This window comes from Pan paniscus, chromosome 5 (assembly GCF_029289425.2).
Source record: "Pan paniscus chromosome 5, NHGRI_mPanPan1-v2.0_pri, whole genome shotgun sequence".
Classification (NCBI taxonomy): domain Eukaryota; kingdom Metazoa; phylum Chordata; class Mammalia; order Primates; family Hominidae; genus Pan; species Pan paniscus.
Genome location: NC_073254.2, coordinates 185818427 through 185845452, shown reverse-complemented (window position 1 = coordinate 185845452; position 27026 = coordinate 185818427). Strand labels below are relative to the sequence as shown.

At 42.4% G+C, this 27026-nt stretch overlaps 1 protein-coding gene across 6 annotated transcripts in view; it reads left to right on the top strand.

The window, feature by feature from the left end:
- Positions 1 to 27026, top strand: part of PDE10A (phosphodiesterase 10A) — a 666160-nt gene that overhangs the window by 335548 nt on the left and 303586 nt on the right. The gene's annotated exons all lie outside the window — the stretch shown is intronic.

Sequence of the window (27026 nt, the reverse complement as noted above, 5' to 3'; positions counted from 1 at the left end):
GAGAGTGAGCCGAGGAGGAGAGCGGGGCCTGGGGAAGCAGGGGTGGGGTTGGGGAGAGCGGGAGGCCGGCTGCCAGGTGACGGCCCAGCCTTGCTGAGACTGGAACTGGGAGGCTAGGAACAGGACAATGAGGAGGATGGCGGGAGTGACTGGGAAGGTTTTAGAAGGAAAGTGATGCAATTAAATTAATAGTTTAGGAAGACATGCAGTACCGGTGTGCAGGGGGGATCGGAGAAAGGGCTGGCAGAGTAAATGTTCATACACTCTGCATTTAAAAAATATACTAAACACAAAGGTATGCACAATTCAGATACTCATCTTGATGCAAGTTGACCAGTAGAGTCCAATTGGGGTGGTATCTTGAGGGTGGGAGAGTATTTGATATGTGGAGCTGAGTGAGGGCAAGGTTCCAGAGAGGAGAGAGCCTGGACAGAGGCGCCAGGCTCAAGATGCGCAGCCAGAAGTCAGGGCTCGTAGAGTAGGAGGATCTCATGGCTGGGGGGCTTTGTGCAGAGGAGAAGGGACGGAGAATGCTGGCACGGTGGATCAGGTCTTCCTTACGCACTGAGTCCAGCTTTGCATTGGGGGAAGGAGTGGGGAGCTGCCAGAGGGCACGGTGTGGGGAGATACCATGACATGCAGATACTTAGTGCATGTTTCCTGCTCATTGGTTTCTATCTGCATCAGAGCTGTGCCTTGCTTTCCTGGAGTTGCTGGCTCATGAGGGATCCAGACCTGATGAGGGGCGTTCTGGAGAGCTGCTGGTAGAGGCACACGTGGTGGGGAAAGCTGTGCCCCGGGATGGAGACGGAGGTCCCTCTGTGCTCCTGTGGAGCTCTCAGGCCCTGCAGCTCTCTGGCCTTTCCGCTCTGTCTCTCTCCACTTCCTCAGTGTGATTCAGCGCATGGCTGGTGCTTCTGCCCTGTGTCATGGTATCCTCCTGACTGTGAGTCTTTCCTCTTGGTTGCCACCAGTGCCCTGGAACCCTTTTTCCCTGCATCTTCCTAGGCTTCGTCATGGTCCGCTCATCCGTGCTTCCATCCTTGCTGGTGCTTACAGTTGTCTGCTTTCGTGTTTGTCTCCCATTAGCCAAAGTGTTCCTTGCGGGTAGGAAGCATGTTTCATTCATTTTCCTAACCTCAGTGCCTAGCGTGTTGCCAAGCAAAATAAGTTGAATGAATGAATAAATAGTGAAGGTGCTTAAGTGAGGGAATATGATTGAAATCGTCCTTTAAAGTATTAATTTTCCTAAAGGGAAAGAAATAATGAAATAAATAATGTGATTGTAAAATTTCACTGGCATGACTTGAAACTTCATTTTTGTTTCATTGATAATATTTTCATGGAATCCAAATACACTAGTTGGCACCAGTGACCCAGGGCTTCTGAGCTACTGTGAACACAGCGTGTTCGTATGCCCGAGCTGTGGGGCATGGCTTGGCGTGGAGCAGCCACCCTGAGTGGATGGGAAGGAGGGAGATAAGTGTTTAGAGCGTTCTGGATGCCTCAGCTTCATTTCCTGGGGCAGTGATAAAAAGCTTTTTACTTTGATGAAAACATTTCTACACAGCAGAGTGAAAGTGTTGCTTATGAAGGGCTGACGTGTTTGAATATGATGAATTATTTACAAAAATACAAGCGTATTTGGCCTTTTAAAAGTTGGTAAGTACTGTGTAAGAAGCGGCTTTGCATAAAGAGCAGTTTACTCTGTTGGAAAAAAAAGAGACTAACAGGTAACTGCAGAGTTGCAGTCCAGGGACGGGTGGAGGCTGGTGCAGAATGGGAAAAAACAGCATGGTAATATAGAATTCAAGTTGTAGTTATTGTATAGGATGTAATTTGTGTTTCTGTATTATAGTTTTAGTAGTTTCTGAAATAAACATCTAAAGTGATATCCAAAAGGGCTTGAAGGCTGGGCGAGGTGGCTCTTGCCGGTAATTCTAGCACTTTGGGAGGCTTAGGTGGGAGCACTGCTTGAGCCCGGGAGTTCTAGATCAGCCTGGGCAACATAGTGAGACCTTGTTTCTAAAAAAAAAAAAAATAGCCCGGGAGGTTGAGGCTGCAGTGAGCCATGATCACACCATTGCACTCTAGCCTGGGCAACAGAGGGAGACCCTGCCTCAAAAGACAAAGTGAACAACAACAAAAAAGAGCTTAGTTACTATGGCTTCCTGGATGTGCTAATTACATATTGTATTGGTGTCTCAGGGTTATATACATTTCAAATTTTCTTGGTGTCCCAGGACCAGAAGTTGTCTAATCAGTCATCATGACTTTTTAGGACTATACTCTGCTTCTCAGGGTTAAATATATCTAATTTTTAAAGGCAGATTAAAGATCTACTTATAAAACCTCAGTAATGAAGACAAGTGGTACTGGCATGTGGATAGGTAGACAAATTAATGCAACAGAACAGAAAAGTGTTAACAAACCCAGACACGTGGCGGAATCTAAAGGATGATATAAGTGTCATTTCATTTAGGAGAAGCAAAGATAGACTACCGAATACATGATTTGAGGACACTAGGTAGTCATCTAGAAAAAAATAAAAATAGATTATTCCATGCAGAGCACCTCCAGGATAAATTCCAAATGGATTACATATGTACATATATAGGTATATTTATGTGTATATTTAAATGTGAAATATATCTATATATTTAAATGCAAAAAGGAAATCATAAAAAGAAAAAAAATGAAATTCCTTTCTAGCCTTGGAGTGAGGAGACCCTTTAAATGGGACTCAAAAACCAGAAGTAAAGAAAAGATTGATAAGTTAATCCACATTCAAAAAACAAGATGAAACACCTTGGTATTGCCCCAAATCCTGTAAGCCAGGTCTTAGCATGTTCCTGTTGAGGCCCTGGTGCCTCTCCTGCCTCTCCACCTATCTTTCTCCATGTCCCATAGCATGCCAGAAGCTCCAACACCATGTTAACAACTTCCTGTAGTTCTTGAATTGTGGCCCTAGAGAAAACACTTAAAGCTCCTATCACAGCATAGTGCTGACCTTCTTAATATATAAAGAGTTCCTAGAAATGATTAAGCAAAGAGCTCTTGGACATGACTAAAAAAAAGAACAGCCTGATAAAAAATAGTCAAAGGATATGAACAAGACAAATCACAACGGAAGGGAAGTAAATGGCTCTTTGAAAACATGAAAAGATGCTCAGCCTTATTCATGGTAAGAGACATGCAATTGAAAATAACACCTGTGAAAATGGCACCTGTGACATTTGTAAATATTCATAAACTTCATAACACACTGTTGGCAAGTCCACGAGGAGGCAGGTGCTTCTGTACTTTCGGTGGGAGTATCAAGTGGTGTAGCTACCGAGGAAGGCAATTTGGCAGTATCCATCAATATTAAAAATGCATGTTGGCTGGGCGTGGTGGCTCACACCTATAATCCCAGCACTTTGGGAGGCCGAGGTGGGTGGATCGCGAGGTCAAGGGGTCAAGACCATGCTGGCCAACATGGTGAAAACCCATTTCTACTAAAAATACAAAAAGTAGCTGGGCGCAGTGGCGCGCACCTGTAGTCCCAGCTACTGGGGAGGCTGAGTCAGGAGAGTCGCTTGAACCCAGGAGGCGGAGGTTGCAGTGAGCTGAGATCACACCACTGCACTCCAACCTGGCGACAAGAGAGAGACTCTGTCTCAAAAAAAAAAAAAATGCATGTAACCATTGAGTCAGTAATTCTGCTTCTAGATATTTATTACTCAGACATACTCACACATAGGCAAAGTGACTTAACAAGATATGAATATGGCGTAGTATTGTTTGAAATAGGACATTGGAAACCAACTAATGGCCTATCTACCAGTGGGCGCCTGGTTAAATAACATTTGCAGCAGTGAAAACAAATGTCCAGAAGATCTTCGAGATACACCGTTATGTGAAAAAAGCAAGGTGTAAACAACATACACACACACACTCAGATACATACATTTTTGTGTTAGAAAGGACAATAAAAGCATATACTTGTATTTGTGATTGCGTAAAGAAACTGGGGAGAAACACAAGAAACTGTTCATGTAACACTTGCTGGACAGTAAAGGGAGGTGGAGGGGAGAAGGGGTCCTGGGGGATGGAAAACCAGAGTTGTGGGGAGACTTTTCAGTGTTACCCCGTTTTATACATTTTGATTTTTGAATAATATAACTTATTTCCCATTCAAAAATTAAATTTCAGAATTAGCAAGAAGGTACCGAAGTGGCATTGAATTAACGGTGAATTGCCTTACTTTGCTGTTCACGTGTTCATTAGGGGGTCATGTTTTTATGGTCTTCCTCCTGGGATCATGGTTTCATTTGTCAGCCCCTAAAATTTGATCGATTTCTGTCTTCCTCTGGCCTCCCACTTACTTCTCCCACACAAGATCCCAAAATGTCAAACGATGAATATTAAAAAAATTGCACGCATCACTACCCCTTGTGGTTATCTTATCAGCTCTTTTCTGACGTCATGCACAGATTTGAACGTGGAAAGCAACACTTCTATTTTAATACAGTTTCTGACTGATGCAATTGATGGTTTCATGCTTAAGATGTGAACTATTGTTTAAAGCACTGGAGAGCTGCCCAGCCAGTTTCATCTGGTAGAAATCACTACTTTTTAGAAAGAAACCAGATGCTTTGTTGTAGAAACATGAGCTTTAGATACTAGCGCTTCTCCAGTGAGTGCAAATGTAGCCTCAAGTGACATTGACATTTAATGACACCACAAAAGGGGGGCCCAGCAGTTTATTACAAGTTATTCTGTTGTGACAGGGATTTGATTAGTTGACCTGACAGCAGGGGCAGTGGGCACTCCTGCACCTCTTCCTCAGCAGCTTTGCAGGGCAGAGTGGGAGCTGCTGTATACCGGGGCTAGGGGTCTAGGCTGACCAGAACTCTGCCCTGGGAGAGCTTTCTGCCCAGGGCCAGAGGGACAAAGCCTTCCCTCTGGCTGGGCCTTCATGGGGACACCTGAATTATTTAGATTCCTGTGTTTGCCCTCCGCCCTGGTTTTCCTTGGGATTTAGAGCTCATGCTGTCTCTGGGAGTGTCTCAGCGGGCCTCTTTGCTGTCCCCTCACTGACTCTTCCCCCTTGGTTTGGATATCATCTTGCTTATTTTCCTGTGCTCTGCTTCTAGTGGTGACAGCTTTCTTTGTCTTATCACTTAATATTATTTCCTTCTAGTCCACTGCTTGGTTTTATTTTAGCTGCTACTTCCTTCCAAGTTACTGGATTTTATGAGAACCCTTTCCTGACCTTTAAACCTCCATCTTCACTCCCCTTGCAAGCTTCTCCTTGGAGCTGCAAGCTCCTCGTGAGATCTCTTCAGGTAACCTGTGGAGCACACCCAAGTCTCTGAAAGGCACGGGCCTGTCAGTGTGCACTCACCTAGTTCTCTTTCTGCAGGGCACCCCTTTCTCACAGGAGACTGTTCTGGGGAAAACCCTGGTGGCGATTGCTCTCTTTTTCTGGGAGTGGCTCCTGGGATGGGGACAAGGATGGGGATGGGTGAGGAGAAGGTGGCTGCACGGTCCTTTCACTCTATGGAGCACTTAAATCCTTCAGGGGCTTTGCAAGCCACCCGGAATGCCTTTGTGTGAAAGGTTATTCTTTGTGAATAATATTACTGCCCTAGTTTAATTTCATTTCTCAGGCGATCTGACTGTGCGTGCAGAGTTTTGGCACTCTCTGTGTTGTGTAACTGTTCTGTTCCTTTTGTGAGGGCCATCGTTAGGAAATCTGTCCATTTTTTTCCTGTATGATTTTTGAATTTTCTTTGTTTTGTGTTGGTCCATTTTTGAATGTATTTCAGCAAAATGTTTGCGATTCAAAATTGTTGTGACTTCTTGTATCTGGGTTGCAGTCTGGTGGAAAGTACCGTGTATGGCTGATAGAATAAGGCATTCAGTAGTAGGTTTGGGGGTGACCTAAACGTTTTCCAAATGCCATTATTATTAGGTGGAGATCAGCTTCAGAGAGGGCACGTGTGTAGAAAGAGATGTAATTCACTCTTGCTCTTTTTTTTTTCTTTTTTTAATCGATATCCTGCTGGCCTGTGTCAGTAGTTTTCTTGTGCTTTATGACTTCTCAGTAAGAAACAGTGGATGGTCTGATGTGTTAAGAAATGCATATGTAAGGCCGGGCGTGGTGGGTCACGCCTGTAATCCCAGCACTTTGGGAGGCCGAGGCGGGCGGATCACGAGGTCAGGAGATCGAGACCATCCTGGCTAATATGGTGAAACCCCGTCTCTACTAAAAATACAAAAAATTAGCTGGGCGTGGTGGTGGGCGCCTATAGTCCCAGCTACTCGGGAGGCTGAGGCAGGAGAATGGCGTGAACCCGAGAGGTGGAGCTTGCAGTGAGCCAAGATTGCACACTGCACTCCAGCCTGGGCGACAGAGCGAGACTCCGTCTCAAAAAAAAGAAAAAAGAAAAACAAATGTGTGTGTGCCTGTATTTGTTAAACAAACACCAAGGAGGCACTGTAACCTAGAGTGCTTAATTACGAGCCCCTGCGTTGTAGTTGTTTCTTTTGCTACAGTCGTTAAGATTGTGGTGAAGATTAAATGAGATAATATATAGCAAGTGTTTGCAATAGTGCCTTCAGGAGAGCAAGTGCTGAGACACGTAGCCAGTGTTTCCTTGGGTTCTGAGACAGTCTTTTCCGAAAAGGCAGCCTCTGCAAGTGACGTCCAAGGGGGCTTCAGTCGGGAAAGGAAGAGAAAGGCTGCTGAGAGCATCCATTTGGCTGGGAAAGGTGTTTCTTTGTAGTTGCAGGAAGTTCAGCTTCTGGAAACGCTGATATCAGGAAATGGCTGGAGTCCGCAAGCAATTCCACTTTCTTGGCAAGAAATTAAAGGAAAATGTGTTGCAAATAAAAGGGAAGAATTTTTGGAAAAATAACTAAAAAAAAAAAAAAAGGGATTGTCATTAGAATGCTTCTTCCATTTAGGGGAAGCTATTTTTTGAAAGGCTATTGTAGTCCCATTCCCCATTTATGGGACTTCTGCACCTCCGAAAGAATTCACCTCTGCCCTCTCCTGTCTCTGAGCGTTTTGCCTTCACTCGGTCCTGTCTAAAAGCAGAACGATGCTGTTGGGTCTCCTGCTGCTGGGGTTGAGTGGGAAGGCCCTGCTGCTGGCAGCTCCGGGGGCAGAGTGGCCTTAGGTGAGCCTGGAGCCTGTCCAGGACACCATCCCTCTCTGCCATGGACACTGTAGCTTATATTTGCTTTGTATGGTTTCCCTCTGTGACTGGTTATTTGTTTACTCTAGACTTTTGTAGATTGTTGGTCTGTATTCTTAACTCTGTGTGTGGACTTAGTCCTGTACATGCATTACAGTTTTCTTTTGTAATTTAATTTACTCTAACTTGAAGAAAGGTGAGAATGTGCCCATCATGAGCAATGATCTCCTTATGGGTACATTTTGAGAGTGCTGTGTGTCAAATGCCTTTACACAGCCTCTACGTCTGGTTTGCCTTTATCTGAAACAAAGCTATCAAGGCTTTATCTAATTTTAATTAAAAATTCTGCAAATAATTTGAGGAATTACACTTTTATATGTTACGATATCTCTGGAATTGTTTAATACTGTCGGATGGGCATGTGTACTTCTCAAAAATGGTTGGCTTCTGTCTCTCAGTAGGTCATATTTCATAAACATTCAAAGACCTTCCAGGCAGGCGTCCATTGTGCAGCTGTGGCCAGGTGCTCCTTCTCATCCCAGAACTGTGTTTGGAGCAGCAGGGGAGCAGGTGGGTGGCGATGCCGCTGTTGACTCCTGCTCGCCTGTCTTTCCTCGACATCATAAGCTTGAGGTCTGCTGTCCATCTCAGATGACTAGCAGTGCCCTGCAGGAATCACTGAGCGCGTGCTGAATGAAGGGGTCATGAGAAGCAGTGTGGGACACTTGGAGACGTGTATTTTGGAGCAAGACTTGGTCTCAAATCTCAGCTCTGTGTAATTTCTCAGCACTCTAATTTTCTCATCTGTAAAATGGATGTTCAACAAATGTCAGTTTATTGAATAGTTCATTAAATACTTTTTCCTGCACAGAAGAAATTGCAGGCTTGTTTTAGGTCATAATACTTTGGAATTTTCTTGAATTGCCCAACTTACATATTTGTAATCAGTTTTGATTTCAAGTATGATAGGCTCCACCTAGGTTTTCAACATAAAAAGAGACAAGAAAATGGAGAGCCGTTTCCAGAAATCCTTCAAATGTTGCTTTTGATTTTTAAAAGAGGCTGTGACTTCATGACAAGGTCTATAAATGAACGTCCTTGCACTCCGGGGTGGGGACAGAGCTGCAGTGAGGCCTTTGCCCTCGCGTTCCTGATGCTGCCGTGGAACTGTTCCCTGGTCTGTGCCAGGCTGGCCCATTTTCCTGAGAAGGCTCAAGCATGCTCCTATTTTAGGATTTGACCTGCTGTTTGTCTTGCTGGGTTATTTTGCCTCCCTTTATACTTGTTTCCTACCTTATATAAGGGCATTGTCCTCAAGTGGAGGAATATGTGAAACTATTTGTAGTCAAGTTTAGCAGTTGTTTTGGTGGATATTAGTAGTTGGCTAAAGGAAGTAAACTTTTTTTTTTTTTTGAGATGGAGTCTTGCTCTGCTGCCCAGGCTAGAGTACAGTGGCATGATCTTAGCTCACTGCAACCTCTGCCTCCCAGGTTCAAGCAATTCTCCTGTCTCAGCCTCCCTAGTAGCTGGGATTACAGGTGCACACCACCAAACCCAGCTAATTTTTGTATTTTTAGTAGAGATAGGGTTTCACCATATTGGTCAGGCTGGTCTCGAACTCCTCACCTCACGTAATCTGCCCACTTCAGCCTCCCAAAGTGCTGGGATTACAGGCGTGAGACACCGCGCCCAGCCAGGAAGTAAACTTTTCAGGAGATCTCAGTCAACAACTGTGTAGGTTTTGCCAGATTTAATGTGCTTGCGTGTCTGTAAACTCACCCTAAGGACTTACTTCTGATTCCACTGGTTCTCTGAAGTAAGTACTCAGTGTCCCTTGAAGAAAGACGTCTGTGAACTCCAGTTTTCTATTTGGGTTTCCTTGCCCACAGAGCCTGAGATAAGGACAGGTGGTTCATTTGAGAGGTGACTGCAGCAGGCAGGAGTAGGGAGTGAAGCAAGGGGTCAGGGGCAAGAAGGGAGTGCCAGTAAAAGGCGAGTTACTGGTTCCAGCAGGCCCCCGCTCAGGAGGACAGAAGGCAGCCGCACCCTCGCTGTGCACTCCCAGATGCTTCTTTTGGAAATCGAGTGGGCTCTCCTGGCCCTGGCAGGGGTGCTGGATGAAAGCAGCAAGGCTCAGATGTGCGCCTGAAGTAGGATCCACCACTTTAGGAGAGACTGACCTCACTAGGCACAGGCCACCACTGCTGTGGCAGAAACCAGAAGCAGGCTGAGAGGATGTGGTACCAAGCGCCAGAGGCTTCTGCTACTAACACAATTAGGGTGACGTTTATGTTCTTTATTCTACTTTCCAAGTCTGAGGTGTATGATTTTTTTAAAAAGCACTCATTAATTTTTAAAGTTCCCAGATTTCCTGGAGATCAACGTAAATCCAGACAATCACGCTTGCCCTGGCCTTGCTCATGACTGTCCATGCTTCTGAGCTGCAGTGGCAGAAGTGGGCAAGTGCCAGGGAGACAGTAGGGCTGACAAAGTCTGAAACACGTGCCATCTGGCCTTCCACAGGGGAAGGCTACCCCTGTTCTAAGACAGTCATTTCATACGGGGGTTTTCATAGAATACGCTGTGTTTAGGTGCCTGTGTTGATGAAGTACATGCAGTGTGATGTTTCAATATACGTATATGTTGTGAGTGCCAGTTAGAAGATGGGTGATCAAGAATTGGAATTTCAAGAGATCCTACACATTTGGCGTCTCCCTTCACCTTCCCTGAGTGACAGGTACTTCCACAATTCCTGCCTGTTGCCCTTACCTCTGGGCATCGCACATGTGAAGAAAGGTGCTGGTGGTTTCTCCCAGGCTGCTTCCTATGGGCACACCCACTTCCAAGAGGATGCATGGGCAAAGATCACTTAAAGAAATCTTCACGGAGACTCTTAAAAATGAACTTTTCTGGCCGGGCACGGTGGCTCATGCCTGTATTCCCAGCACTTTGGGAGGCCGAGGCCGGCAGATCACGAGGTCAGGAGATCGAGACCATCCTGGCTAACACACGGTGAAACCCCGTTCTCTACTAAAAATACAAAAAAAAAATTAGCCGGGCGTGGTGGCAGGCGCCTGTAGTCCCAGCTACCCAGGAGGCTGAGGCAGGACAATGGCGTGAACCCGGGAGGCGGAGCTTGCAGTGAGCCAAGATCACGCCACTGCACTCCAGCCTGGGCGACAGAGGGAGACTCTGTCTCAAAAAACAGAAAAAAAATGAATTTTTCTGAGGATGTCTACCTGACAGCAGGTCTGCCAGTCGTACTTTTCAGCTTTCTTTTAAAAATATATTTTTTAATTGACTAGTAATGGCATATGTTTATGAAGTACAGTGTGATTCTTTGATGTATGCATACATTGTGGAATGATTAAATCAGGTGAATTAACATATCTATCACTTAACCCACTTATCATTGTTTTTTGAACATGTAAAAATCTATTCTTCTAACAATTTCTAAATGTATAAGATGTCATTATTAACCATGGTAACCATGCTGTGCAATGGATAGCTAAAGCTTATTCCTCCTGTCTGATGGAAACTGTATGCTTTGACCAAGATCTTTCTTTTCCCCATCCCTGCCTGTCCCAGCCTCTGGTGACCACCGTTCTGTTCTCTACTTCAATGAATTCTTTTAAAAGTTCCAAATATAAGCGAGGTCATTCAGTATTTGTCTTTCTGTGCCTGGCTTATTTCACTTATCTGTTTTCACGACTGACTTTCTCCGATTTCCAAAAGAAGAAAGGGATAGCCCTTTCTTCTTCAGAGTCTTACTATGGCTCATTGCCCCAGCATGTAAAAATCTCTGGGGTACTAAACGATGGGACAATCTGAAAAGGCTCTGTTCCTAGGGCAGAGTTTGGGGAGAACAAACTAAGGAGAGCATCTGTGAATGTGGGAGACTCTTTATTTCACTAAGTCAGCAAACCCATGGCTCCATCCACATACTCATCTGTCCATACATCCGTACACCCATCCGTTCATCTGTCTGTCTGCTCATCTCTCCATCCATCCATCCATCCACCCACCCACCCACTCACTCACCTATCTATCCATCCACCCACCTACCTATGCATCCACCCCTACATCTACCCACCATCCGTCCTCCCATCTATCTTAGAACTATAATTCAGAAATGAGAAATTGTCACAGGGATGCAAGTTAGATGATGTATTTAAATTATAAAATAACCTTTTCAGACAGAAATTAGGTCTGATTGAGCTATTTGACTTGCCACTGGAGAATGGCTTTCCAGGAAGGTTGTTTGGTGGACAGGGTCCGTGGACTGAGTGAACTATTCCTCAGCTCCAGGTTCTGACAAAAATATGTATGAGGCATATTTGCCGTAAAAAAAAAATATGTGAGAACATACATCATTCACAACTATTTAAACTTGTGATACAATTTTTATATGGCAACTTAAAAATGTGTGATGGGACGCACGTTCTTTGGCAGGTATGCCGCAAGAGAGTGAGTGAATGCAAAGGGCTCTTTAGAGCTGAATTAACAGGCTGGATGTGAGCGAATTACCTGGGCTGTATGGTGTTCACCCACCTGAGAGTGTCTGAAAGCATAAAGGCCGGACTGGTACAGCCAACAGGCATAAGGACTACAAATGGTTTTACTTGAGATCTGTCTTATAAGTCTCCTCAGCAAGATCAGAGAGGATTCCAGGGGCTAGTCTTTCAACTTCCAACCAGTCCGTACCACTGTTGTAACCAGAATGATTATGTGGGGCTATATACACCTCAGTGCTTTGCGGAGCACTACCCCTCTAAAATCTCTGCAATTGATTATATTTTCTTTATTTTAATTCCACGTTAATGTGGCTGTGTCCCTCCTACATACAGCCTGAGTCCTTTGTTGAGTGCCTCCTATGTGTCGATACGGTGGTGCACAGATGGACGTCCATGACCTCAGGGAGCCTGTGCCTCGTGGCCAAGGCCGACCTGAACAAACGTATCATGCTAGACACATATGCACGGGAAGCCACATTCATCTGGGGCATCTAGGGACATCTCCCCAAGGAAGAGACAGAGGAGAAGGAAAAGACTGTGTTAGCCCCTATGGATGTGGGGCTGTGGGAGAGCAGGTGTTTCTGGTGGAGGGGCAGCTTGTGCAGAGACCTGAAGGGTAGGAGACATCTTTAACTCCAGGCGTGGCTTTCCAGAATCATGGTATTCCACCTTCCCAGAGTCAAAGCAGTAAGTTACACCCCCGATGAAATGAGCACATCACACACACACACGTTCATGATTCCACACCCCGAATGGGCGTCAAAGGAAACCAGATTCCTACCAGCCACGCCTCTGCCACTCCAGCTGGTGGCCTGCAGGACAGAGGCTGCGGGGCTGCCGTGGGAGGTACAGGGTGGCTGGAGAGTTGAGATGAACCGAAACACCGCTTCCCAGAGACGGGACCGTGTTCTGTTTCAAAGATTGCTTTCTATTCCTCATCTTCCTTGGTTCTCATAACAGTCCGAAGAGGAATCCTAAGCAAAGTGAGGCTCAGGAACATCTAGGGCATCTAGGAACAGACTTGAATCACCACATGGTGGGTGCAGCGAGGGAGGAGCCAGGCTGCTTTGCCTTAGCTGTGCTCAGGGTCTCAGTGGAGGGCCTGCCCCCAAGGCGCTCTAAATAATATTTGCCAATATTAGCTGAGTGGCCAGTGCCCGCTCTGACTGTGGGTTATCATGGGTGAGGCACCACCTCTGCCTCTGAGAGCCAGCATTGCTGGGGAAGCATTTGCCAGATTACTGAAGTGTAACTTTTAAAGCACCTGTTTTTAGTGATTTCAGTTAGTTCAGACATCGACCTTTAAAACATGTGCGATGCCTTCTCTTCTTCTTAGATATAGTATTGTGCATCTGATATTTTACCTTTTTATGAGCATCAGTTATTATTGTTTTATAGTAGAGAAATGTATTTTAAAGGACTCTTGAGGTTTACAGTTCTGTTTGCTGCTATAATTAGTTAACTACCTCATATTTCTAGGTATTTTTATTTATCTTTCTAAAGATAAATAAAAGATTTAAAAAAACCTTTCTTATGACTTTTAACATTTTTTTTTCTTTGTTGACCTCTGGGCGTCAGTCACCCCTTACTGGCCCCCACGTGTCTGCTCAGAAAGCCTGGCCATCCTCCTCTATTCAGTCGCTTGGGTACATCCCTCTTCTGTGGTCAGGTGAAGCAGACAGCCATGTTGCTGTGATCAGCTTGCCTTGAAGATGGGAAGGAGCTGAAGGGCTGGCCACGGCCGAGTGCTGAGGTCACCGATTTAAGACACCTCTTCTGACTGCATGGACACTATATAGTGACATCAGACAAGTGATATTTGTTCTGTGTGCAACTATTCTGAATATTTCCTGGTAGGTGCTGGCTGAGGACAAAGTAACAGCCAATGCAAAGTTATCATACTTCTTATTAATAGATGAGTTATATTATTCTTGGCCAATTATATAAACCATTTTCATAAGTAATTTTATAAACAAATTTATAAACTACTGTTTACATAATCTGTGTTTTATTTAAATTTGTATCTTCTAGCAACAACATCGCTTAGTTTATCAGACTTCATTTGAAATCACTTGACATCCAGATAGGAATATGTTGTGGTTTCCGCGTTTCTGAACAGGAAGGTTTAGAAGGGAAGAGGTAGAGGAACACTGCAGCACTTATTAATGGCTAATGGTCTGTAACAGTGTGTGAATAACAGGTTATTACATAAGAGCTCTTCTTAATTTTTATGTTCATTTTCTTTGAGCCAAAATGTTAACTGTTTTCTTTCCCATTTTGGAGTTACCTGAGTAAGCTTATTTAAATTTTGTAATCTTGCTGATAAAGTAACATGAAATTTTTACTTTTAAACTTTACAGACCAAGAATATACTTGTTTAATATACCTGTTTGCTGAATAAATAATGTATTGTGATAGGTGATTTGAAAATGGTAAAAAAATTTTAATATGTATCTAATAAGTAAACAGAAACAGAAAGGCAGGCAATGTTTAAAAAATTTTTAAAACACTGGTAAATAGAAACCATTAGAATCTTTATGTTTTGAAAGCCTTTCAGCAGTTAAAAATTTCACATTAATTAAGTCTGCATTTCCTATACCCTAATGGGAAAGAGTTACACGCATGCAACTTAAAGACCTTTAGTCGATTCGAGGTTGTATAGATTTTTTTTTTTTTTTTTCTGGTGACAGAATCTTGCTCCGTGGCCCAGGCTTGAGTGCAGTGGTGCGATCACAGCTCACTGCAGCCTCAACCTCCTGGGCTCAGGTGATCATCCTGCCTGAGCCTCCTGAGTAGTCGGGACCACAGGTGTGCACCACCACACCTGGCTCATTTTAAAAATTCTCTATAGAAGACAAGGTCTCCCTATGTTGCCCAGACTGGTCAAGAACTCCTGGGCTCAAGCAGTCCTCCCTCCTTGGCCTCCCAAAGTGTTGGGATTACAGGCGTGAGCCACTCCACCTGGCCATAGATTGATTTTTATGTCTCTCTCTCTCTTTTTTTTTTTTTTTTTGGGACAGAGTCTTGCTCTGTTGCCTAGGCTGGAGTGCAATGGTGTGACCTCAGCTCCTTGTAACCTCTACCACCCATGTTCAAGGAATTCTCTTGCTTCAGCCTCCCAAGTAGCTGGGATTACAGGCATCCATCACCATGCCTGGCTGATTTTTTGTATTTTTAGTAGAGATGGGATTTTGCCATGTTGGCCAGGCTGGTCTTGAACTCCTGACCTCAGGTGATCCACATGCCTCAGCCTCCCAAAGTGCTGGGATTACAGGTGTGAGCCACCGCGCCCTGCCCTCTCTTCATTTTTTATCTTGATTTTTTTGCAGTTGAGAATGATAATAGGTATGGCTTTCTTTAAAAATAAAACTAATCTCTGAGTTTTAAATTGTGCAAATGAAGGGAAGGATGAAAAGTCTTAACAGAAAGCTGAAAAACAAGGTTTCTGAGTGTGATGTAATGAATGTGACGCTTGCAGTCAATTGCCTGGAGTTTGAATATTGAATAGTTTGAATTTGGTTCCTCCATACATTGGTTGTGGACTCCTAGGCAAATTGTTTAACTTTTGAATGTCTCCCTAATCTGTAAAATGGTGGTAATTTTACTGTCACACAGCCAGCTAGCTTCCTTCCTTCCTGCCGCCTGCCTGCCTTCCTTCCTTCCTGCCTTCCTCTCTCTCTCTCTCTGTCTCCCTCCCTCCCTCCCTCCTTCCTTCCCTCCCTTCCTTCTTCCCTCCCATTTGGTCAGGATAAAGATGAAATAATGAATGTGAAGGTACTTTGTAGACTATAAAAATCAGCATTGTTAGGGCGTCATTACAAAATCTGGAGGACACAGAATGTAAATGTTAATAAGCCTTATTGTTATATAATGTTTGAGTGGTAATTGTGTGTTCTAGGTTCTTAAAGACTCTAGTTTTCCCTTAGTATAGTAGTTAACTTTCTATTGTTGTTTGAATAATCTATTTTAGATTGCTAGGTAGGCAACTAAATACATACCTTATTATGCAATGTGGGTGTTGTGTGGGCGACTTAACCTTGGGATGACGAACTTAACTTTTACCAGTTTTGGTTAGTATATATTTTAATGATGAAGTTTAAGATTTCATAGTATATCCTTTTTTAAAATTTTATTTTCTTTGCATTTATCTGTGTAGTGATGTGGCAATATAAAATATAAAGTTTGAATGTTCTAGCTCAAAAACCAGTGCAAATTAGATGGTCTGAAGACAGGAATGTGTATTACATGCATCCTTTCAGAACACAACACAATGGCAAGAATTGGTATAAGAAAATTAAATCATTTTTATTTTAAAGCTATATTTGCTTTGATATAAAACGACTCCTTCCACCCTCTCTCTCTGTCTCTTGCCTTCCTTCTCGTCCTTCCTCTTTGTTAACTCCATTTGTAGTTGGCTTTTATTTGCATTTAGTTTTGACCCTTACTGTGCTTTAAAAGTTATCTGAAGTATAAAGTGAAAATAAAAAGGAAGGTGAATGCGTTGCATAGTAGAATCATCGCCAAACAGAAAGGGTTAAAATACTTTTTCTTTTCTTTTTTGGTGGGGGGAGGGTGGTGGGAAGTAAGAGGCTTTCCAATGAAGCATTTCACAAAGGCATAATCTTTGAATCTGATTAGATACCATGTTGAGTTGGCCTCTTTCACCCAGCACAGAGAATTTCTGACCCATTTAAAAAGAGATGTTACTGACAGCATCTGCCAACGGCAGGCGAGGGCTGGCTGGAGGAAAGGAGGAGATGGGAAATGGAATAAAAACCTATGGGAGATGGGATTGTGGTGAATGAAGGCTACAAAGCGTTTTCTCATTTCAAGAGATAAAGACAAGGCATATTTTGAGAAATTATCTTTTGGCTCTGGGGAAAATCAAGCCAGATTTTGCCTTCTGCTTTGGCGTTCTGCCCTTATTGTAAATATCATTCCACAGAGAATTCCGTGATAGCTCCGTAAAGTCTTGAGTACAAATCTGGGAGGACTCGCCCCGCCTGTGCCGGGGAAACTTGGGTCCTGGGTCGATGACCCCTGTACTTGCCTTTCTTTTTCCGATCCTTGGATGAGAAGAAGCTTGCACTATTGACGCAGAACCTTTTGCCACTTAACATGACGCCTGGAAACAAAGTGGGGTTTTGTTTTTGTGACCCTGTTATGCTGCCCGACACACAGGACGTTCTCCAGAATGTATGGAATGAATTTTGACTGCATGTGTAGTCTTTCTCTTTTCCCATGCCAAATGGGAAAAATATTCCGCAGTCTTGTGTATGTTACCCGTCCGCCATAAAGCTGGACACCGTCATTCAGTCAGGTACAAACCTTGCACGTTAAGGACACCTAGGCAGGGCCTGGGTGGTGCAGTGGCTTTTCTGGCAGGACATGTGTGCGGTGACAGAATCAGGGCCACATTCTGGAAGCCACATCCTAGTATGGTATAGGTGGTGGTGGTGGTTTTGATTGTTTTTTATTGCTTCAGCCTTGATCTGTGATTCTTTGCCATTCCACTGAGCAAGCTGGTTAAGTGCATTGGTCCTGGGGTCACCCTAGCTAGCTTCAAATCCTGGTCCCATCTCTTATAGTCTGTGAGAAGTTTATTGCATAACTATCCTTTTTGCCTCAGTTCATTTATAACATGGGATGAAAATAATAGTACCCTTGTTCATCAAGCGGTCCAAAGGGTTAAATTAATTAAATAATAGGTGTGTAGGACAGTGGGCTGAATACATATGAGCTGCTCTTTCATTTCCATGATGATTTCATTTACAATCTGATAATTTTCACATGAATCGTCTCAGGTGTGGTCATGGCAGTCTTGTTAGAGAGGCAGGCTATTGAGATCCCTTTATTTTACAGATACTAAAAGTGGCTTTGAGGTGTTAAGTGACTTGCCCTTCCGAGGTGAGGGGTGGCTGGACCTAGGCAGAGCATTTCTACAGCAGATGGAAAGATGCCTGACACAAGCAAACACAGGGCATCAAAAGGAGCCTCATTTCTGCACCTCCAATTAGTACTTCACAAATGTGTTCGGGCAGATGCATAAACAGTCTATCCAGTTTTTGCAAAATAATAGCTTGCGTGGCAAATGTCCTTTTGTGAACCGTAAGTATTGCATTTAGGGTGGGAAGCTGGAGGGGAACAGACAGCAGCTGTTCTTGGGGATACAGTTGGGGCCTCAGCCTGTGGAACGTCTGGAATGTGAGGTTTCCTGTAAGGGCTGGTTTTGCCTGCATTTTTCCTTGTGAAGGTTTTTTGAAAAGCTGTAAATTGTAATAAAATTAGAGTGCTTCTTTTAAATGATTGATTCTCAAAATTCTACATGAGTAGAAAGACTATGCATTTCATAAATGTAACTTGGCAAGTCATATTTCTATATTTCTACTTCAATTTTGCTCCTAGGAAAATTATTGTAACTTTATTTTGAAGTGTGTGTGTGTGTGTGTGTGTGTGTGTGTGTGTGTATGGGAGGGATTTCCTTTTCACATAGCCAGTGAACTAGCTGTGTGTTTGCTAATGGGATAAAGTGTGTTGAGGTGAGCACGTGAGGTCTACTTCCCAGGGTTTATCCTAACCCAGGAATAGGAAGTAGGGGATTCCTTTGATAATATGCATCATATGTCCTAGGCAAACAAGAGGGTAACCATGTAAATGTAAATGTCTGTTTACAGATAGAGTTATGCATTTGAAATTGGTATAAAAATAAAGAACAAGAGCTAAGGGATTTCCCAGAGGTCATGGGAATGGCTCCTATTACAGTAAAATGCTTACATAATGATAACACTTAGCTTGTGATATTTGCAGTTATTTTAAATGTTATTCTTTGAAACACTGCATACAGGCAGCTTACTGTAATGGTGCAGTATATAATATTTTTCTATTAAGAGAATGGAATCTTCTGTTTCTATCAAACAAGATGTGTCTACCTCTATTTTTTATTAATAATTTTTCTTTAATCGTTATTAAAGGTACCTTTATTCTTGTATGCCCCAAATGGTGTATGTTACTAAAACCAAAGTTCACGCTGTGTTCACGATAGTCTATTGATTTGTGTGGGCCTGTTCATTGATTTGTATGTACATGAAACTGTCTTAAGTACTTATTTGAAACCTCTGAATAAATTTTATAGAATTCATAGCCAAGAAAATGTTTAGATTTGCCACAAATCTCTTTGGAATAAGTTAAAAGTAGATATACTCTAAAGTACCCACTTGTTTGCTTGGATAGCGTAATTCCAAATCCGCTGTGATGGTCGTGCACGCATGCATGCACACACACCCACACACACACACTCACACCCCACTTGACTTGCACCATGAAGACAAACCCCATCTCTGACATTTTGCCTGTGCCAAGACTAAACTGGTGCTGGTATTCAGTCTTATAAAATGAAAAATAATAACCACTACCCCCACCAATGAAATAACAAATAATATTCCTTTGGGAGATATTAACCTTTTCTGATGCCTTTTATCAATCCAATCTCTATGTTAGGCACGTACCTTTTAATGCTATTTTATTTTGGGATCATACTTGCCTGATCATCTCTCAATTAGAGTGATTCCAAACATTTTTCCACGGAGAATACTGCGCCTACCTAAAGGAAGCCCTTAGGCTGCCTCTCAGTCTTAGTGAAGTGACTGCTACTAGGAGTGTGAGTTGCCCACTCAGTTTACTAAAGGAATGTCCCCTCTACCTCCCCTCTTAATTATTGATTAAGGCAAATGGATCTTTATTTCATTGGCAACCTGGAGGAGTAGTAGTCCAACCACTTGCCAGGCAAAATAGAGCGATGGTTGCTATATAAATGCTTAAATGAACACAGGCCAGGGACCCATGGAGCCCCCTGGACCATGCCACGTGGAACTAGCCAGTATGAAGCATGGGTTCTGGGGACATCAGAATGAGATTGTGTCTACAGAAAGTTTGTTAGGAAAGACTGACACTTGGGGCACGTGCACATTGTCTTAGTACCAGGAGTACCGTTCTGTTTTTCCAGAACAAGTGGTTACTTTCTTTCTGTGGGCACTGAGTTTTGTAAACTACGAGTTCGAATTTTCACCTTGATTTTCAGTTTACAGTCAAATTTATGGCTTCTCCGTAGCCTGTGTGTCAGTTTTGTGGCGTGTGTTTTGTGTTATCTCCTTTCCTGCTTCTATTTTACTTCCCTACCTCTTGTTTGCTTTCTTCTTTTTCATTTCAGTTTAATGCATGCTATCTTTGTCTCGCTGTAGTTTGTGTATATTTGAAAACTTTCTTAAATGTTCTCTGGAACAAGGCGAGGTAAGTAATCTTCATTTATTTGGTATTGAATACAATCCTGAGTGTGTTACCTTTGTTTTACATAAGGGGAACCAGCCACACAGCTAATAAAGTTGCAGGACTCAGGTTCAGCTTGAGGTTTCTCCTAGAAAGCTCAGGCTCACTCTCCCAGCTGTGCCCTGTTCTCTCAAGAAACCAACAGATAACACTCCGCACACTCCTCAACACCCCATGACGCTCCACACACACACGCACGATCTTCAGTGGGCACCGCTGCAGACACATGCATTCCACAAACCCTACAGATCTGCTGATCGGAGGCATTGATTCTCAAAGCGCATGGCCTGAAATTATACTAAAAACGCAAATTCCTGGGCCCTACCCCAGACGCACTGAAACAGAAGCCGTGAGGGAGGGGCCCGCAGCTTGTCAGTCATCGCGAGGTGATTCTGTTGCACTCTTGACTTTCAGAACCACTCAGGAGATTACACACTTTGGAAAAAAAAGAATTGTTTTTCTGATAGGACTTTCTTAAATAGCAGACCCTGTGAGTCTGTTTACATTTGAATTTAATTTATAAGGATTCAGGTTATATATATCACTTCAAAAATATCTATTATGGAAAAATAGGAATTTTTTAAAAATAAAATTATTCTCAAGACCAGCCTGGCCAACATGGTGAAACCTCATCTCTATAAAAATACGAAAAAAAAAAATTAGCCCGGCGTGGTGGTGCACACCTGTAGTCCCAGCTGCTCGGGAGGCTGAGGCATGAGAATTGCTTGAACCTGGGAGGTAGAGGTTGCAGTGAGCTGAGATCGTGCCACCGCACTCCAGCCTGGGTGACCAGAGTGAGACTCTGTCTCAAAAACATAATAAAATGAAATAAAAATGTATTATAGACTATTCCTGTTCTCTAATACTCCTCCAGACGACCTTTCCCTGTTTCCTTTGAAGACATAAATGTTGGGTTTTGAAATGTTTGCTATTTGATTTCATTTTTCCCCTCAATTATTCCATCTTCTTTCTCCCTTCCAAGGGGGTTTTTCAGTTTTTTTCTACTCTGTAATTTCTGTAGCTATAAAGAAAAGTTAATGTATAGGTAAAGAAAAGTTAATGTATAGGATATCTTTACTAGAGATCACTTAAAGTGGCCGCTTCTGAGCCACATTTCAGGGACATGAACTGAACGGGTGTGCCAACCTGTGCCCCTTTATTATTGATTCTTGAATCTCTCCTTGATGCCTTAAGCCTCTCCTTGAAGATTTAAAAATGTAAAGCTGCGTAGTGTCTTGGTTTTGATGTAGAGAAGTCAGTCTACATCTTACAGATGTCTAAACCAAAGGCATTTGCTCTATTCTGCAGAGTTACAATCAGACCAAGATCAAAAGCTGTTTCTTTTTCTTTTTTCTTTTCTTTTTCTTTTATTTTTTTTTGACACAGTGACTTTTCTTTCTTCTCAGAAGTATGTATGCTATTTCCAGAAGTTGTGAAGGAATCTCTTCCAGCATATTGAGTTGCTGAAAAATACGCAGGTGATGGTGATGCTTTAATCATGCCCCCTCCATTGGGAGGGACGCCTTGTGAATTTCAGCTAGAACTGGGATCCCATCTTGGCAAATCTGCGTAATTCTTGGGTATACAGCTCTAATAGGCAAAATGATCTCCCACAGATGTCAGTAGGAAATGTCCTGTAGCTGGTGTTCCCTGAGAAGTTCATGTGCCCAAAGGAACACTCATTCCCATACTTGTGATGAAAGGTATTGGATTCGACCGTTCTGTTGTGATCTGGTTTCTCCACGGCCGCTTCACCCCTCATGGTTGTATCATTTGGGCAGAAATTCGCTGACCAAGATTTACCAATTTGTGGATCAAAGTCATAGTCTCTTTTTTTGTTAGATTATTTTGAACTGCAGGGATTGCAGTAAGTCCTGTTCTCCCAGCTGCTTGTTGCCTGGTAGGATTCAGAACATAGCTCTGCTTTTTCAGGCATCTCATGCTCAAAACAGTGCATTTCACAATGATTCCCTGAAGTCTAAGATGTTGGTAGAGATTACAGCCTAAAGAAACTTCTCAGTGGAGAGAGAAGGTCTCACTGTTTGTCCTCAGGGGTTTTCTATGTGGCTGTTATTTGATGTTCGCTGTCACAGTCTCATACCTGAGCTTTCTTAACAGCTTGAAGCTCAAACTAGAATTTAATTTCCTGTGATTCAAGACCAAGACGGCTTCTGTGGCTTCCTCCTGGTGAAGGGTGGTGTTCATTCCCTGTTTCCTGTAATCTCAGGCTCAGTATCTTTTTTTTTTTTTTTTTTTTGAGATGGACTCTCCCTCTGTCACTCAGGCTGGAGTGCAGTGGCGCAATGTTGGCTCACTGCAACCTCCGCCTCTGGGGTCCAAGTGATTCTCCTGCCTCAGCCTCCCAAGTAGCTGAAATTACAGGCATGTGCCACCATGCCTGGCTAATTTTTTGCATTTAGTAAAGACAGAGTTTCACCATGTTGGTCAGGCTGGTCTCAAACTCCTGACCTCAGGTGATCCATCCACCTTGGCCTCCCAAAGTGCTGGGATTACAGGCGTGAGCCACCATGCCTGGCCTAGACTCAGTATCTTTAAAACAATATTTTTCAGTTATGTCACTGTCACCTTGAGGAATAGGCACTATCTTTGGGTGGTCGTTTATTTTCCATTTTTGTGTGTTTAAGAGTATTTCTGTTAAACTTACGTTTTATATGAGATAGAATATCTGATGGGCATCTGTAGCATACTGCACAGGTTTGGCAACCTTGTTTCTCTACCCTTTACTCTTGGTAATTACTGAGAGTTCTGATTTATTTGTATAATGATGTTATTTATCCATTTATTCTACAATGACAAATTTAACCATGTAATAAAAATGTTGAAACTCTTTAATTCAGACATACAAATAATGACACACTAATTTTACTGAATCTGTAGTAATGTAGATAACTTAGCATTTCATTTTTGGAGGAAATCACTGATTACAGTTTACTTTTGTCCAAATTGTCTCACTTAGAAAATGCTAAGGGGATGGATATCTTGATGCCCCCATCTCTACTCTCAGGATAGATGCTGAGGATGATGTGAATGTTTATTTGGACCTAGCAACTTTAGTTACTTTTCTTTAAAAATGGTTTATTTTATATGCATGTAACAATTATGTATAACAATTGTTGTATACATACGTGTGTGTATAACAATTCTCACTGAGACAGGTTAAAATTAATATCATGTCATTTGCAATTGTTATCAGTCCTGTTCTTTAAAGATTGTGGATTGAATCCTAGACCAAAGTGATAATCTTAATAACATATGAAATTGAATAAGATTAACCTATTTCTTCAATATTGTTCTGAACAGAGAGCAATGCAAAATGCCACATGGTTAAGTTGAAATTAGACATTTCTTCATTTTATGAAAAGAAAATAGCTGGCTATATACACAACTGCACAGGAAAACAATAATTCTAGTTGTTTTTGGCACCTGACATTTAGTTTATTGTTAAAATAAAATTCACTACACTGGGCTGATTTGCAGGAAAGCCAGGCAGAGCTTTGGCCTCAGAGCAAGCGAGCATTCCATCCAGCCGATTCTAGAGGAGCTGCCCGTTTTGTTCAGTCTCTCTAATATTTCCTTTATTCTTCATGTTTCCTACTCAGAGGCTCTGAGTAAGTCAAAAGGGCTTAGACCTTTGATCTTTTTCCAGGCTGCCATCATCATGTTTTTTTTGTGAGGTTACTTCACTTTTCCCCCATTTATATCTAAACAACAGAATGCCAAATATATGTATCTCCAAGAATTTACAGTACAAATATTTTTCTTTTCCAAATATGCCGTGTCCTACCAGCATAAGCCATGGTGGTCAGAATAAAGGTACTAAGTAAACAATGCTGAGTAAGTCTGAGACAAGCCTTGTCTCTACCTCGGAGACAAGTTTGAGTTCATCAAGTCTCTCTACTTTTAAATGGTATGGGATTTCTAAAATCTTTTTTTGACATAATTGCAGTTTTTAGATGCATTCAGATCAGTGTTGAAATAACCATGCTTGAATTCTCTGCTTTTATATTGAAGTTATGAAGCTTTCAGGGAATTTGAAGTGTGGATGATAAGTGTTTCTATATACAGTTTTTTGTTTGTTTAAATTGAGACAGGGTCTCACTCTGTCACCCAGGCTGGAGTGCAGTGGTGCAATCTTGGCTTACTTCAGTCTCCGCTTCCCTGGCTCAAGTGATTGTCCAGCCTGAACCTCCTGGGTAGCTGGGATTAGAGGTGCATGCTACCACGCCTGGCTAATTTTTGTATTTTTATAGAGACAGGTTTTCATCATGTTGCGCAGGCTGGTCTTAAACTCCTGAGCTCAGTGCAGTTCACCCGTCTCGGCCTCCCAAAGTGCTGGGATTACAGGCGAGAGCCACTGTGCCTGGCCCCTATATGATTTTTTCTAATTGTGGATGAGATTTTTCTGTTGACAATGGTGTTTAATTGAAACCACAACAAAACTAGTACAGTAAAAATAATTTAATATGGTATCAATTTATTCTTGTTTTTAATTGAAAGCGATTGCTACTCCTCAGCTGACTAAAATTCTCTACTGTTCTTTAATTAAAAAAAACAAAAATTCATAACTCAAACTAGGCTAATTGAAAGTAGTTTTTAAGGCTGCATGTGGTGGCTGATGCCTGTAATCCCAGCACTGTGGGAGGTTGAGGCAGGCAGATCACCTGAGCGCACGAGTTGAAGACCAGCCTGGGCAATATGGTGAAAACTTGTCTCTACAAAAAATACAAAAATTAGCCGGGTGTGGTGACGTGCACTTGTAATCCTAACTACTCGGGAGGCTGGGATGGGAAGATGGCTTGAGCCTGGCAGGTGGAGGTTTCAGTGAGCCGAGACGGCACCATTGCACTCCTGCACTCCAGCCTGGGTGACAAAGTGAGACCCTGTTTTAAAAAAAAAAAAAAGGTTGTTAATATTCCTTCATTCTCCACTTGGACAGTTTATAAACTAATTTATATCTAATTAACAAAACAAAAGAGTTTACATTTGAAAATGTCATTCAAACTGCTTCTTTTCTGGCTGTATAAATGCAGTATGATGATATTAAGAAGCTGCAGTTAGGTGAAAAAGTGTTTTCTGTAGAACCTTAGCTGTGTGCTGTTAAAGTCATACCTTGGATTGGTACACTATTTTCTGGAATTCTGATTCTGTCCCACTGGGACATCTAAGAAGAACAAAGAATGCATAATGAATGTTACTTGATTTGGTCCTATCCCTCTGAGCTCGCTGCTGCTGAACTTCATATAGGGATTTTCTCCTCACACACGGCACAGCTGAACTTTTCCAACACTAGGAACTCTTCAAAAGTTTTCTTCAACTGTTAGTCATTATATCCTCCCACACCATCTACCCACTCGCACATCAAAAATCCTGAAATAGTGTGAAGTCATTTATCTCTGTATTAAAAAAAAACCATAAAAATCATGATATTAAGGATTCTGACAACTGTAACAAAAGTCTTAGCTTTTAAATGCATGGATCTGTTGCCCTCTGATAAGTAAAGGGTCTTTTCAATATCTAAATTTAAAAAAACCCCAGCATTTTGAATATTCAGGCATTATAATTCATTTTTTATATGAAAAAATGCTATCACAAAATCTCAATTATCTATAAATCTGGAGGTTTAGATTAGTGTATAGTGAATTTCACTTGAAGCTCTACACTTTAAAAATGAACCATTCTGGGTTGAAATTAAAATTTTGTTTAAGAATTATGTGTGCCTCTCTGACTTCCAAATCAGAACAAGTTAATATCAGGTATTCTTTTTCTGATGGAATAACAGGGCCATGTGCAGCGGCTCAAGCCTGTAATGCCAGCGCTTTGGGAGGTTGAGGCAAGAGAATCACTTGAGGCGAGCCTGGATATCGAGACCCTATCTCTACAAAAATATTAAAAAATAAAAATAATTGCCGGGTGTGGTGGCATGTGCCTGTAGTCCCAGCTACTTAGGAGGCTCAGGCTAGAGGATATCTTGAGACCAGGAGTTTGAGGCTACATTGAGCTATGTGATCGTGTCACTGCCCTCTAGCCTAGGCAGCAGAGCAAGACTCTACCTCTGAAAAAAAAAAAAAAAAAAGAGAAAAGGAAAGAACTATCACATTAGTGCATGCTCGCTCTATTTTAGGCACTGTGCTAAGCCTTTTGCCTGGATTATTTTATTTAAGCCTCAGTACATCCTTGTGAGGTGGTAATAACTATTATCTCCATTGAATATTTAAGAAAATACATGTCAGAGAAATTAAGTAGATTGGCCTGAGTGCACACCGAATTTCAAAACCCAGGCAAGCCGATCCTGGAGTTGTACTGTGCATTATTCTGTTAATTTCTCATGGTTTAAGTTTATGATATCTTTTAAATTCTCATCATTTAAGGTTATTATAATTCACAGGCATTTTTGTTTGTCATCCTGATGTACCCTGGCATTGGTTTATATTCCAGGTAAGCCCCAAGGTGTCACAATTATGTGTAAAGTAAGAATAAATTGCTTTCAAATGCAAGACAGAGGCAACTTTGCCAGTAAGTGGCTTCAGCTTTATGGGTTGGACTTGGTGATAGGTAATGCGGCTTCTCAGATTTCATTCAGATGAATTCTAGGTTCAGAGTCTTGCTCTGATAGGTACAGTTGCCTGTTGCAGAGTTTTAGAAACAGTGGGTGTGCTGGGAAATAAAGATATTTAGTGATATGCCATTTAACACCTTAAAGTATGGACAGGTCTCTGGCTAGAAAATGAAAATGAAAATCCCTGCCGTTTGTAAACTGGGTGTTTTGTGTGGTGTTTGATTTCTCTGCTCTGCCAGCAGCTGGAGGTGACACTCCCACTTCCCAGGCTGTTTGTCCCTCTTCCCCCAAGTCACGGCAGCTTGGGTGCAGCAGGGCATCCACAGAGCTTGGTGTCTGTGTCGTGCTCCATCTGATAGTGTGGAATTACGTCTTCTGTGATTTCTGTGATAGCCCTAGGCAGCTTTTGGATATTTAGGCCCATCT